Below are 12,002 nucleotides of genomic sequence, written 5' to 3'. Positions count from 1 at the left end.
TTTGCTATAAAGGGGAGTGACAACATGCTTCTTTTGTAAGTTTGTACAAGGCATTGTTTCTCTCCTTTAATTACACTATTTTGAACCGCTACATCAGAGCAGTCCAGGATGGCTGCAAATCTGTCTGCCTCGCAGCTATATTACAGACTTAATTAACACATGTTGAGATCTGCTGCAAATCAGGCGTGCAACCATTCTCTCTCCACTGATGATGACAACCTTCTGGAGGCCAAGCTGAAAATCCACCACACTGACTGCAATGCAGTAACCATTACACTGTAGATTGCAGTGGCTCATCTGTTGTGTGGTTAAAGTAGGTAATCAGGATGCCAGGTTAAAATGATGTTTGTTATTCAAGCAGCCATTGAAGATAAAGGGATCTAAGTACAATTCAATACACCTTTGAAAATAAAAATAAATGCCTTTGAAGAAGCAGAAAACAAAAGAAAAACAAGAGGACAATGCAGCTTCATGAAAGTCTTTATCAAAGATTTGAGTTAAAACCAAACTGCTGTAGAAAAAGAAAACTGAAAACAACCATGTAGGACCATTTGGTGTATTAAAGGTTGGCAGGTAAAAGAAAAAAGGGGTGATTTTCCATTGCCCTGGACATTTGTAATCACTTACACCAATGCAGTCTAGGTGTAAAATGCTACCACATCAGAACGGTAGTGTTTTACCCTCACTTTGTACACATAAATGACAACCCAAGATCCAGGGCAATGGCGGATCAGGTCCTTCTGCAGCACAAATGAGAATGAGTTAATACTACTGAAAGGGTTATGGGGAATATAAAAAAATATCAGGGGAAAGACATGTTATGGGGAAAAGGTAATCCATTAATACACAAGGAAGGGAATGAAATAAATTCTTGACCTCAGAATGATTCTGCTCTATTCTGTTCAGGTTCTTATACCATGCCCATCAGTATAGTTTCTGAGTGGTTAAGATACTGAACTTCTCCTGGGGGGGTCAGTACTAAATCATCAATGCAGGGCTGTGCCAACATGGCACAACTGAATTTACATTAACACCCAGGTTGGCATTGGGGAAAAAGCACATTTTGAATTATGTACTTCATTTTTAAGCAGCACTTAAGGAAGATATAGCAATTACTGGAGAAGTACATGCAACCATTGTAGAAAAAAAAAACAATTAGCAAGTGGGCTACAAATTAAAATAAAAATAATATGAAAGGTCAACCCTAATTAACAGAACTGCAAGAGGTGAGAGAGAAGTTATTGGTGGAATATTTGCAGAAACATCAGTTCAATACAGATTAATGAGTCTAACAAGTCATGTACTGTAGCAAACAATGAAGAGAGAGGAGTTTTAAATGGGAGTAGTTGCCTTCTTGCATACTGACTAGGAAAGAGATTTGAGAGTTACTATGGATAAAACTCCAAGTCCCCCAGCAAACTGTGCAGTTGCAATGAAGTAAGCATATATAGGGTACTAATGTTGAGCTGCTTTATGAAAAGCATGGAATTCAAAATATAGTGTGTTATAATCTATTAACTCTGATGTTGTAAAGTGCTTTGAGATACACAGATTATGAAAAGTACTTCTGTATTTGAAACAAAAAAAAAATCCATCCTAATAAATACAGAAAACATTTTTAAATAACACTAATTTTGTACAAGATATTGTTAGCCAATATCATATATTTTGAAAAGGCTTTGTATTTTTGCTAACTTGTTTAACTATGGACCATATTCCCAGCATGCTTTACATTTATATGGAAATGCATCGGTAGTTAAACTGTGTATGCTCCCTTTTCCTTATACTTGTAGGAAATGGCAAAAACAAGATATATGTTCTGGTAAGGCCTGCTAGATATGGGCAGTGCTAGTTATCTGTTTTAGGGATAACTGGTATAAGATGCCTTCAGAAATCTTTCTGACCTGCAAAATAATTGGAAACTAGATAAGAAGGTGTGTGAAAGATCTTTAATTAATAAAGAGGATTCTGTAGAATTTTCTATCTGTAGTAAACAAGTAGGGTATAACAATAGGTAGTTGTTGTAAGAAATTCAGAACAGACTTCAGCTATAAACTTCAAGCCTGTCCTCCAGAGATTGGTAATGTAAGAACCTGTCTCTTTGTGCTGATTTCTCTATGTTTTAATAAATTGATTGAGCTGACTTATCTGATGCCTTATCAATACAATAATTGAACTCACTGGTATCAACAATACTAAAACAACCAAAGAAATTACAAATTATGGTTGAAACTCCTCCCAAAGACTGCTGTCATAGATTCATGGATTCAGGGCCAGAAGGGACCATTGTAATAGTTTAGCCTGACCTTCTCTATAGCACAAGCCACAGAACTACCCCCCAAAATAACTAGAACATATCTGTTAAAGAAATAATCTAGTCTTAATTTAAAATTTGCCAGTGATGGAGACTCCACCACGACCCTTGGCAAATTGTGCCAGTGGTTAATTACCCTCAAAAATGTATGCCTTATTTCCCGTATGAATTTGTCTGGCTTCAACTTCCAGCCATTGGATTGTATTATACCTTTGTCTCCTAGACTGAAGATGCCATTATCAAATATTTGTTCCCCAAGTATGTACTTACAGACTGTAATCAAGTAACCCTTAACTTTCCTTTTGTTAAGCTAAATAGATTGAGCTCCTTGAGTCTATAACTATGAGACATGTTTTCTAATCTTTGAATCATTCTGTAGCTCTACTCTGAACCCTATCTTGCACCTCGGCATTGAAGCATGAATGGGATGTAACATTAACAGGCAAGAGTGAATTTTAGACTTACCTCTGAAGGCCTTCCTCTTGTTCATTTGCATCACTACTGTCTTGCTCATGCTCACACATAACCCGGTCTCTCTTTTGATGTCACCTAACTCATAGCAAAAGCACACACACAATAGAGAAAACTCCTGAATATGTATTGGCAGTGTTTTCATCTTTCTCAGGCAAGGGATTTGTTCCTGAAATCCTCAGATCAGCTGAGAATTACAGAAACCAGACGCATACATGTAGACACGCTGTAACTCCCCACTGTTTCTTGCCCTCCCTGGCAACATGGACTGGAGAACATGGTGTACTTGTCTGCAGGATAGGAGCGTCTGTTTGCAAAAGACTGAGTGTGTTAACCTTCAGGTCATGATGCACAGCCCATCTTCTCTCCCTGGACCACTGGGAGATGGGTGTGGTTGGAGGGGGATTCTGTTGGTGGTTTTGGTCCCAATCCTGAATTAACACATGCTTAACTTTACATATGTGAGTAGTTCTATTGAAGTCAATAGGACCATTCATGTATGTGCGTAACTTTATGCATGTTAATGTTTGCAGGATCAGAACCTGTTAGTTGGGTTCATTAAACCTCTTTATGTTGCGTCAAGATTAGTTTTTTTTTTATGGGTAACATGCATTTATCAAGCATACCCAGAGCTTGTGTAAATGAAGAAATTAAATAAATCATAAATCGGACAAAGGCACAAGAATGTGCCTCTGTGCATCAATCATTATGTAGTGTGTGTATATCAGGATGTACAAGATGTATTTATACAGCAGAAAGTTTGGACATGTTGGCCTGAATTACACCAAAAGTTGTTTAAAACTCACAGCATTTACACAGAAGAATGTCTAGCCCCTAGCAAGCACATCTCTCCTTAATAGAAGAGCTTTCACAAGAAAAATATTCTCTGGACATTACTCATAATGATGTCAATAACAGTCATTGTTCTACCACTGTAAAATGAAAGGGATCATGGCCTGCAAAGGAAAACCATCCATTCGTCTTTACCTTTATGTACTGCTGTTAAAAATAAGAGGCCTGTTTCTGACAGTTGCTACTGCTCAGGGTTTCTTGACAACTCAAAGCTGTATTCTGCCTTCCTGCAGGCTGGGGAAAGAAGACTCAATTTAAACAATCTTGCGACTCAAGTGTTAGTGTGCAGATAGTCCTCCACCTTTATTCCAAAGGGATATGGCAAGCAGAACTGGGGTAATCAAGCATAAGTGAAAGGTAATCTAGGAAAGCTGGAGCTGAATGTTACACTTTCAGTGTTTAGCCAGAGGTCAGTTGAAGGTGTGGTAAAAAAATTTGCTCAGGCCTAAACTTTGGTCAAGTTAATTGTATGGGTGGCCGGAGGGCAGAAAAGAAAGGGAGGGAGGGGTTATTTGGAGACAGGGTAATGGAAAAATACAAAGCAGAACTATTTGTAATCACCAGGCTTAAGAAATATAACTGCTCACTGGTAGTGTTAGGAAAGCTTGTAACTGCAAAGGACAAACTGTGAATAACAGGAAAAGCTGGCTGGCACTGTCTTTCTTTTATGGCAGGTGTATTCCACTTATGGCAAAATTATTAACGAGAAAGTATGTGTTGCTAATTGTGTTTTTTTGCTATATAAGCTGTAGTAAATCTGTATTCAGGGGGGCTCCCAGTTCGCTGGTACCCCCCTTGCATGCTCGTAATAAAGGGGTCTCAGGCGGTTCCGATCCAAACACAACGTGTGGTTGTTTTTTTCCACGGCAAAGGTTATTGCTATTTGTCAAAGTACAGGATTTTCAGGATCTAGACAGTATACTTAGCAATGGTGGTGTGCTACCTTGCACCTTTAACTTGTTGCAAGGCAAAAACAAATGGATCAGCCTACGAAGCAGCAGAAATTACTCAGTGTGATCATGTTTCAGGGCATTGCCTTCAGTGGTTAAGAAGTATTGCACAATCATTTAGGTCCATCATTGGAGATAACTGGTATTGGGAATAGCTGGATGCAGAATACCTGACTTAAAGAAATAGAAGTAGAAATTGAAAAGTGATACTATGGTGGTGCATTACTGCTTTGAGAAATAAGATAAAATCATGGTGAAATGGCTGTCCAATTAGTAATATCAACTGCCATTCTCAGAAAGAGACCAGTGACTCTGACTGAGCAGCTGTCCCATCTCCTTCACTAAAATTTACACAGTTCCAATATCTCTCTTTTATCTTAAGAAGAACATGGATTCATAAAGCCTAATCCTGGACCCATCAAAGTCAGTGCTGATTTCCTAATTGACTACAATGCATCCAGAGTACGAATAAGTTATTTAAAAACACTTGGTTGTGCTGAAATGTTCACTTGCAGGACTTCTAATACCAGGTAATATTTTGACACTATGTGATGTTGAGTTTCCTTGAAAGTATAACTAATAGACAGAAGGAGTCCACTTAAGCAATAAACCAGTCAGAGAAAGAATAAAGGAGAGGAGACATTACTGAAGATGTGCACAGCATCTAAAAAACCTGCCTCACAACTGACAATAAGCATTTTCCTAAGCTGTAACCCAAATACGGTCAGACAAAAAGAACTAGCAAGACAATCTGTTGTATCACCATCTGGAGCTTCATGAAATGTTACAGCAGAGTTTATTCCCCATTCTGTTAGATTTTCCATCTTGAATCCTTTCACATCACTGCACCCTACAAAAATACAGCTGAATTCTTACATCTAAAAGGTGAGAGACAAAGAAACAGTACAGAAACATAGCTCTTTAAAACAAATCCCACACTACCACAGCAAGTCCCTTTGTGCAACTACACTATCAGAAGAACTAGTTAAAAAAAATCTTGTGCTTCAGGGTATAAACTAATCAGGAAGGAATTCACCTCAACCATGTAGTTGTATTTGTTTGTAAATTGCTCTTTTCAATTTTGATTTATGTATATGTGAAAAAGTTGTTTATATAAAAATTATTACACATAAAAAGCTACACCATTATGGGGGGAATGCAGCAGAGCTCATCACTCTATCTAAGCATGGTGAGCTCTTGCAAAAAAATCTCTTGAGGTTTGGGCTGAGCTGTGAGCTAGCCCCACAGAGGGATGTAAGTGCAAGGTGACTTGCTGAAAGAAGCCTCCATTGGACTCAATTCAGCATTCACCTTTGTCATGTTGAGTCATTTATATCAGTGCAAAGTGGGTCAAAAAGCTACCACTCTGTCTTGTTACCACTAGGTGCAAGACAAAAAATTTGACTCATTTTATTTATTTAGGTTTCAATATTTTTTAGCTAAGCTCTAGCTGCAGGAAAGCTTTTGCCTTTGGTTAGTGAACCCTATCATTACCCCAAAAAATGAATTTTGGGATGCCCCTATAATAACCTGCCTATAGCCCCCTTAGTCTGTTCTTCATGAGGTCTGAGTTTCCAGGATTGTTAAGGAAACACTAGAGGATATAGATATAATCTTGTGATAAAGTGATTGACACAGGCAATATAGCTTCCAAAACAAAGTATCTTTTTATTAAAGTAGCTAATAATCCATACTACAATATAATCTAAAAATAGAAATCAGACATAAATCTTATTGCAAGTTAAAGAGCATTCAGACCTCAATCACATACAGCTCTCATTGCCTAGCGCCCCTCCTCTACTTGCGCTACATTGACAACATCTTCATCATATGGACCCATGGGAAGGAGGTCCTTGAAGAATTCCATCTGGATTTCAACAATTTCCACCTCACCATCAACCTCAGCCTAGACCAGTCCACACAAGAGATCCACTTCCTGAACAATACTATGCAAATAAGTAATGGTCACATAAACACCACCCTATACCAGAAATCTACTGACCGCTATACTTACCTATATGCCTCAAGCTTCCATCCAGGACACATCACAAGATCCATTGTCTACAGCCAAGCCCTAAAATATAACCGCATTTACTCCAATCCCGCAGACAGAGACAAACACCTACAAGATCTTTATCAAGCATTCTTAAAACTACAATACCCACCTGGAGAAGAGAGGAAACAGATTGAGACAGGTACCCAGAAGTCACCTACTACAGGACAGGCCCAACAAGGAAAACAACAGAACACCACTGGTCATCACGTACAACCCCCAGCTAAAACCTCTCCAGCACATCATCAACGTCTACCACCTATCCTGGAAAATGATCCCTTGCTCTCACAGACCTTGGGAGGCAGGCCAGTCCTCACTTACAGGCAGCCCCCCAACCTGAAGCAAATACTCACCAGCAACTATACACACACCACAGAAACACTAATCCAGGAACCAATCCCTGTAACAAACCACATTGCCTATTCTGTTCCCGTATCTACTCTAGCGACACCATCATAGGACCCAACCACATCAGCCACACCATCAGGGGCTCATTCACCTGCACATCTACTAATGTGATATATGCCATCATGTGCCAGCAATGGCCCTCTGCCAAGTACATTGGCCAAACCAGACAATCTCTACGTAAAAGAATAAACGGACACAAATCAGACATCAGGAATGATAACATATAAAAGCCAGTAGGAGAACACTTCAATCTCCCTGGACAGTCAATAACAGATTTAAAAGTAGTCATATTTCAACAAAAAAAACTTCAAAAACAGACTTCAAAGATAAACTGCAGAGCTTTAACACCATTAATTTGGGCTTGAATAGGAACTGGGAGTGGCTGGCTCACTACAAAAGCAATTTTCCCTCTCTTGGTATTGACACCTCATCAATTATTGGGAGTGGACCACATCCACCCTGACTGAATTGGCCTTGTCAGCACTGGTACTCCACTTGTAAGGTAACTCCTTTCTCTTAATGTGTCAATATATTTATGCCTGTATCTGTAATTTTCACTCCATGCATCTGAAGAAGTGGCATTTTTACCCACAAAAGCTTATGCCCAAATAAATCTGTTAGTCTTTAAGGTGCCACCGGACTCCTCGTTGTTTTTATACAGTTTAAAGGATTCTAAGTCATGCACTTTGCTACAAATGGTTAGTTTGTAACACATCACTGAGAGCAATTCTTAAATTATACTGTTTTATAAAAGTAAATACAATTAAAATACACACACATTTCAGGTATACACATATTAAATAATATGCTACATTAGACTACACTAAAATTATAATTAAAAAAGAAACCTAATAGGCGTCCTTTCTAAATCCTGTAGCATTGTTCTTTTAATCGCTGTTGCTGCTTTATAAATTATTTAATATTCTTCTTTAATTGCAGTTGCTGCTCAGATCTGGTCAGTCAGCTCTATTTGCTCTGGTCTTCTCTCTCTTTCCACACTTTCTGATTCTGCTTTAGCAGCTCTTCTTGCTGGTGTCCAATTTCTGTCCGTCTTCTCCCAATTATGTTACTTGCTGTCTAACTGCCTGTCAGCACACTGCCTTTTATACTGTCAGATCTTTAGAATTACTGAACATGCTCACTACCGACGTTACCTTGGGCATGCTCAGACTTGTTCAATACTAGTAACCTTGAATATGCTCACTGTTGTTATTTACCTCAGAGCTATGACCTGACCCTACTTGGCCTTTTACCAAGGTGCCATCTTAGAAATTCTTGGCTTTGTGCCAATTAACTGAACTTTTCGCCCCAGTCCTTGTACTGGGCATGCTCAGTCCAGGAATCTCTCAGCTCTGGTCATGTGTCCTATATAGTCCCATGGTAAGTTACCTGCAGCTTTCAGTGGTGATGTGATTCCTGCTTATTTAAGAGAGAGACACATAATGGAGTTTAAGAATACAAAATAGAGGTTAAGAATGTCTTTGGTATTACTATACTCCTCTAGATGGTTTCTTTTACACTTTGCTTTAATTTACCTGGCTTGTTAAACCTTCACACATTGATAAAATAGTCATTGCTTTTCATGTTTGTAATTGCCATAAGATCCTAAAACGTATGCCTTTTATAAGAAAGCAAATGATCAGCTAAAAAGAACAAAAGTGGTCATTTTATAATAGGGAATTATTAATACATAAAGTTGCGAAGGAGGTGAGTAAAGTAGAAATCTTTAAAAACTCTAGTAATTAATAGAGAAGTGAACCCAAAGGATATTATGAACACACTGTCAAAAATGTTCAGAGATTACAATCAAGAGAGATTCAAATAACTATCTTTGTTAAGAATTTAAATATTAGACCTTCTTTGTGGGAAAGCCATTAAGTCATTTTATACACATACCAGCGTAGTATAGGTTTTTAATAAGTGTACCTAAGCAGCCATATACATACACAATAACCAAGGTGTTTGTACACATGGACAAGGCTCCTAATGCACAAATAACATTGGGGATCATAATTTATCCACCTGTGAAACTCATATATGATGAGTACCTAATGACACCAAGACACCTTGTTGGACATTTAGACAGGAGTCAAATGTTCATGATCTGATTGAGTTTGCCCCACTGGAATGAATAAACCAGGATTACTTTTAAATAATAGCAATTGGAATGCAAATGCTGCTTGACTATTCACTTTTATACATACGAGTTATAACAAATCAAGCAAACCTCTTAAACCTAAAATCCTCTTATGATAACATCCATAGAGGAGCCCAAAGTGACTAATAGCTTTCCGTAAAACTTGACCCCAGTTTAAAAGTTTACCCTTGAGTACAGCGAAAGCAGAGTCAATTTCTTAGAGTAAACATCACTATTGAAAATGGGAGATTTATCATTGAGCTCTGTTGAAAAGGCATGGTCCTAAACACATCACTCCTGGGAGACAGCTGCCACCCAATCACATAAAAATGTGGATTACACTGTCAATCAACTTGTGCATGCTAACTGCATCAGTAAAGATGGTAATCCCTGCAACAGAGATGAGAAAGTCTTAGAGGTGTTTAAGGACAAACAATATGAAAAAAGTGGTTACTAAGGCCTGGTCTATACTGGGGGGATGCGGGTGAGCTAAGTTGGTCTAAGTTACACAACTTCAGCTACAAAAATAGCGTAGGTAAAGTTGGCATAGTTAGAGCTACTTACCATGGTGTCTTCAATGCAGTAGGTCGACTGCTGATGCTCCCCTGTCAACTCCACGGACGCTTCTCGCTCCGGAGGAGTACCAGAGTCGACAGGAGAGCACTTGGCAGTTGATTTATCGCATTTTCACTAGACACGATCAATCAAACCCCGCTGGATCGATTGCTCCGGAGCTAAGTGTAGACATGCACTTTCAGATGGTGAAAGAAAAGGGGAAGACTATAGAAACAGGAACTTTAAGGGTATATCCTACATTGGAGCTTGGTGCGAGTACATAGACTCAAGTTAGCTCAGCTCAAGCTCACATGCTACAAATAGCAATGTTGACATTGCAGTTCCAACAGAGACTTGAACTAGCCACCTGAGCTCAGGGGGTGCTGTGGATATGAGAACCTGAGCCATCATTGAAACCACAATTCTCACACTGCTATTTTTAGCATGGCAGCTCAAGCCCCTCTAGCCCAAACCTATCTACCTGCACTGGAAGGCTCATTTCCAGCTGCAGTGTCGACATACCCACAAAGGGCTCTATGTTTTGTACTTTCTACAAAAAGTGGGAATTACAAAATACATTCAAAAATAAATCATCTCAGAGGGAAAGGGATATGTTCTTAGCCAGGCTTTAATTTGGCTCCCAATATTGAAGCCTAGAAGAGTGATTCATCAGCTGGCGTGCCCCTTTTGGCTGGGCATGGCCTAGCAGGATCTCCTTCTCTGCCACCCTCTTTTGACAGCAACCTCAGCCCTGATGTGGTCTGCTTCTGTTCATGCATGTGGTAATATAGGTTATGAAAACTTGTTTCTGAATAGCTACAGGCCAAATTTTAATCTCAGGGACACAGTTCTAACTTCCATTGCATTCAGTTGGAGTTGTGTGTGCATATGAGAAGGTGGAATTGTACCTTAAACTCACCTATTGTAATCTACCATTCCGGGGGGGAGAACATACTTCTCAACTGACCTAGATTTTGTGGGATGTTTTAGAATCCTTTCACCTTGCTGTAATCCCCTAGAGTCTGAGATATGCCTCCTAGTTCCATATTATGGAGATTCCACCAGTGTACTCCCACCTGGGCGCCATCTGAGAGCTTCCCTTCTATTTCTCGCAGTGTGCCAGGCCCTTTTCTCTCCATGGAATTTACTTTCTTTTCCATACTCCACAGTTTGCAGAGTGGGGAATAAAAAGAATAAGCAGAATAGAAACAACTTGGGCAGTATGCATACATCAAGAGGAGTTAAGGGGGAATGGGGAAAACTAAAGAAAAATATGGCTTTATTATTATTTATGAGTAGTGTCTGGTACATCACAGTCTTTAGTGTAAGCAGCAAAGAGTCCTGTGGCACCTTATAGACTAACAAACGTATTGGAGCATGAGCTTTTGTCTGTGAATACCCACTTCATCGGATGCAAGTATTCACCCACGAAAGCTCATGCTCCAATACATCTGTTAGTCTATAAGGTGCCACAGGACTATTTGCTGCTTTTAGAGATCCAGACTAACACGGCTAACCCTCTGATACTTGAGTGTTTAGTGTGTTACAACCATCAAAATATAATATATATCATGCAACTAGAGCTCCTCTCCATAAAAGGACTTAGACATTTCAATATTGAGCATTGCTACACCTATCTTTTAGGTGCCTAGTCCATAAAGCTATAATCCCCAGTTGGTGCCTATACAGTGTGTGGGGAGAGATAGGCACCTAAGAATGGGATCCACAAAAGCCAGCACCATAGGCTAGGAGCTTCCTAAACTAGCCAAAAAATAGATGCAAAAGCTCCACCCCATTCCGGGAGTTAGGCACCTACATTCTTTTGTGGATCTTGGTTTAAGTGCCTGACTCGCTGTTCTTCCACCCCTGAACCAATGCATGACCAATATGGCAGTATTATTGTTTGTAATGTGGTTGCACCTAGGGAAGCCCTGCATGGGATCAGTGCCCTGTTGTGCTGAGGACTGTACACACATATAACAAAAAGATGGTCTGTGTGCCAAAGAGCTAACCATCTAAGTAAATGAAAAGGACAGGTATCATTTTAAAGAATATTTAAAAGAAATATCCCATATTTTGCTCATTAGATCCATAGTGGATGGTTTGGAGGATGAATAGTATGAAAGGACAAATCAAACAGTACTGTGAGTGAGGATGTAACTACCATAGACCATAAAGGGATTTATTGCGAAGTACAGTAAATATATGTGGGTAAACAGGATGCCTACCCTGTATCTGAGGACTCTGATTTGGATTCCCTTT

The sequence above is a fragment of the Chrysemys picta genome, chromosome 3 (genome assembly GCF_011386835.1).
Source record: "Chrysemys picta bellii isolate R12L10 chromosome 3, ASM1138683v2, whole genome shotgun sequence".
NCBI classification, from domain to species: Eukaryota; Metazoa; Chordata; order Testudines; family Emydidae; genus Chrysemys; species Chrysemys picta.
The sequence above is the reverse complement of the archived record's forward strand: the minus strand, read 5'-3'. Positions refer to the sequence as shown.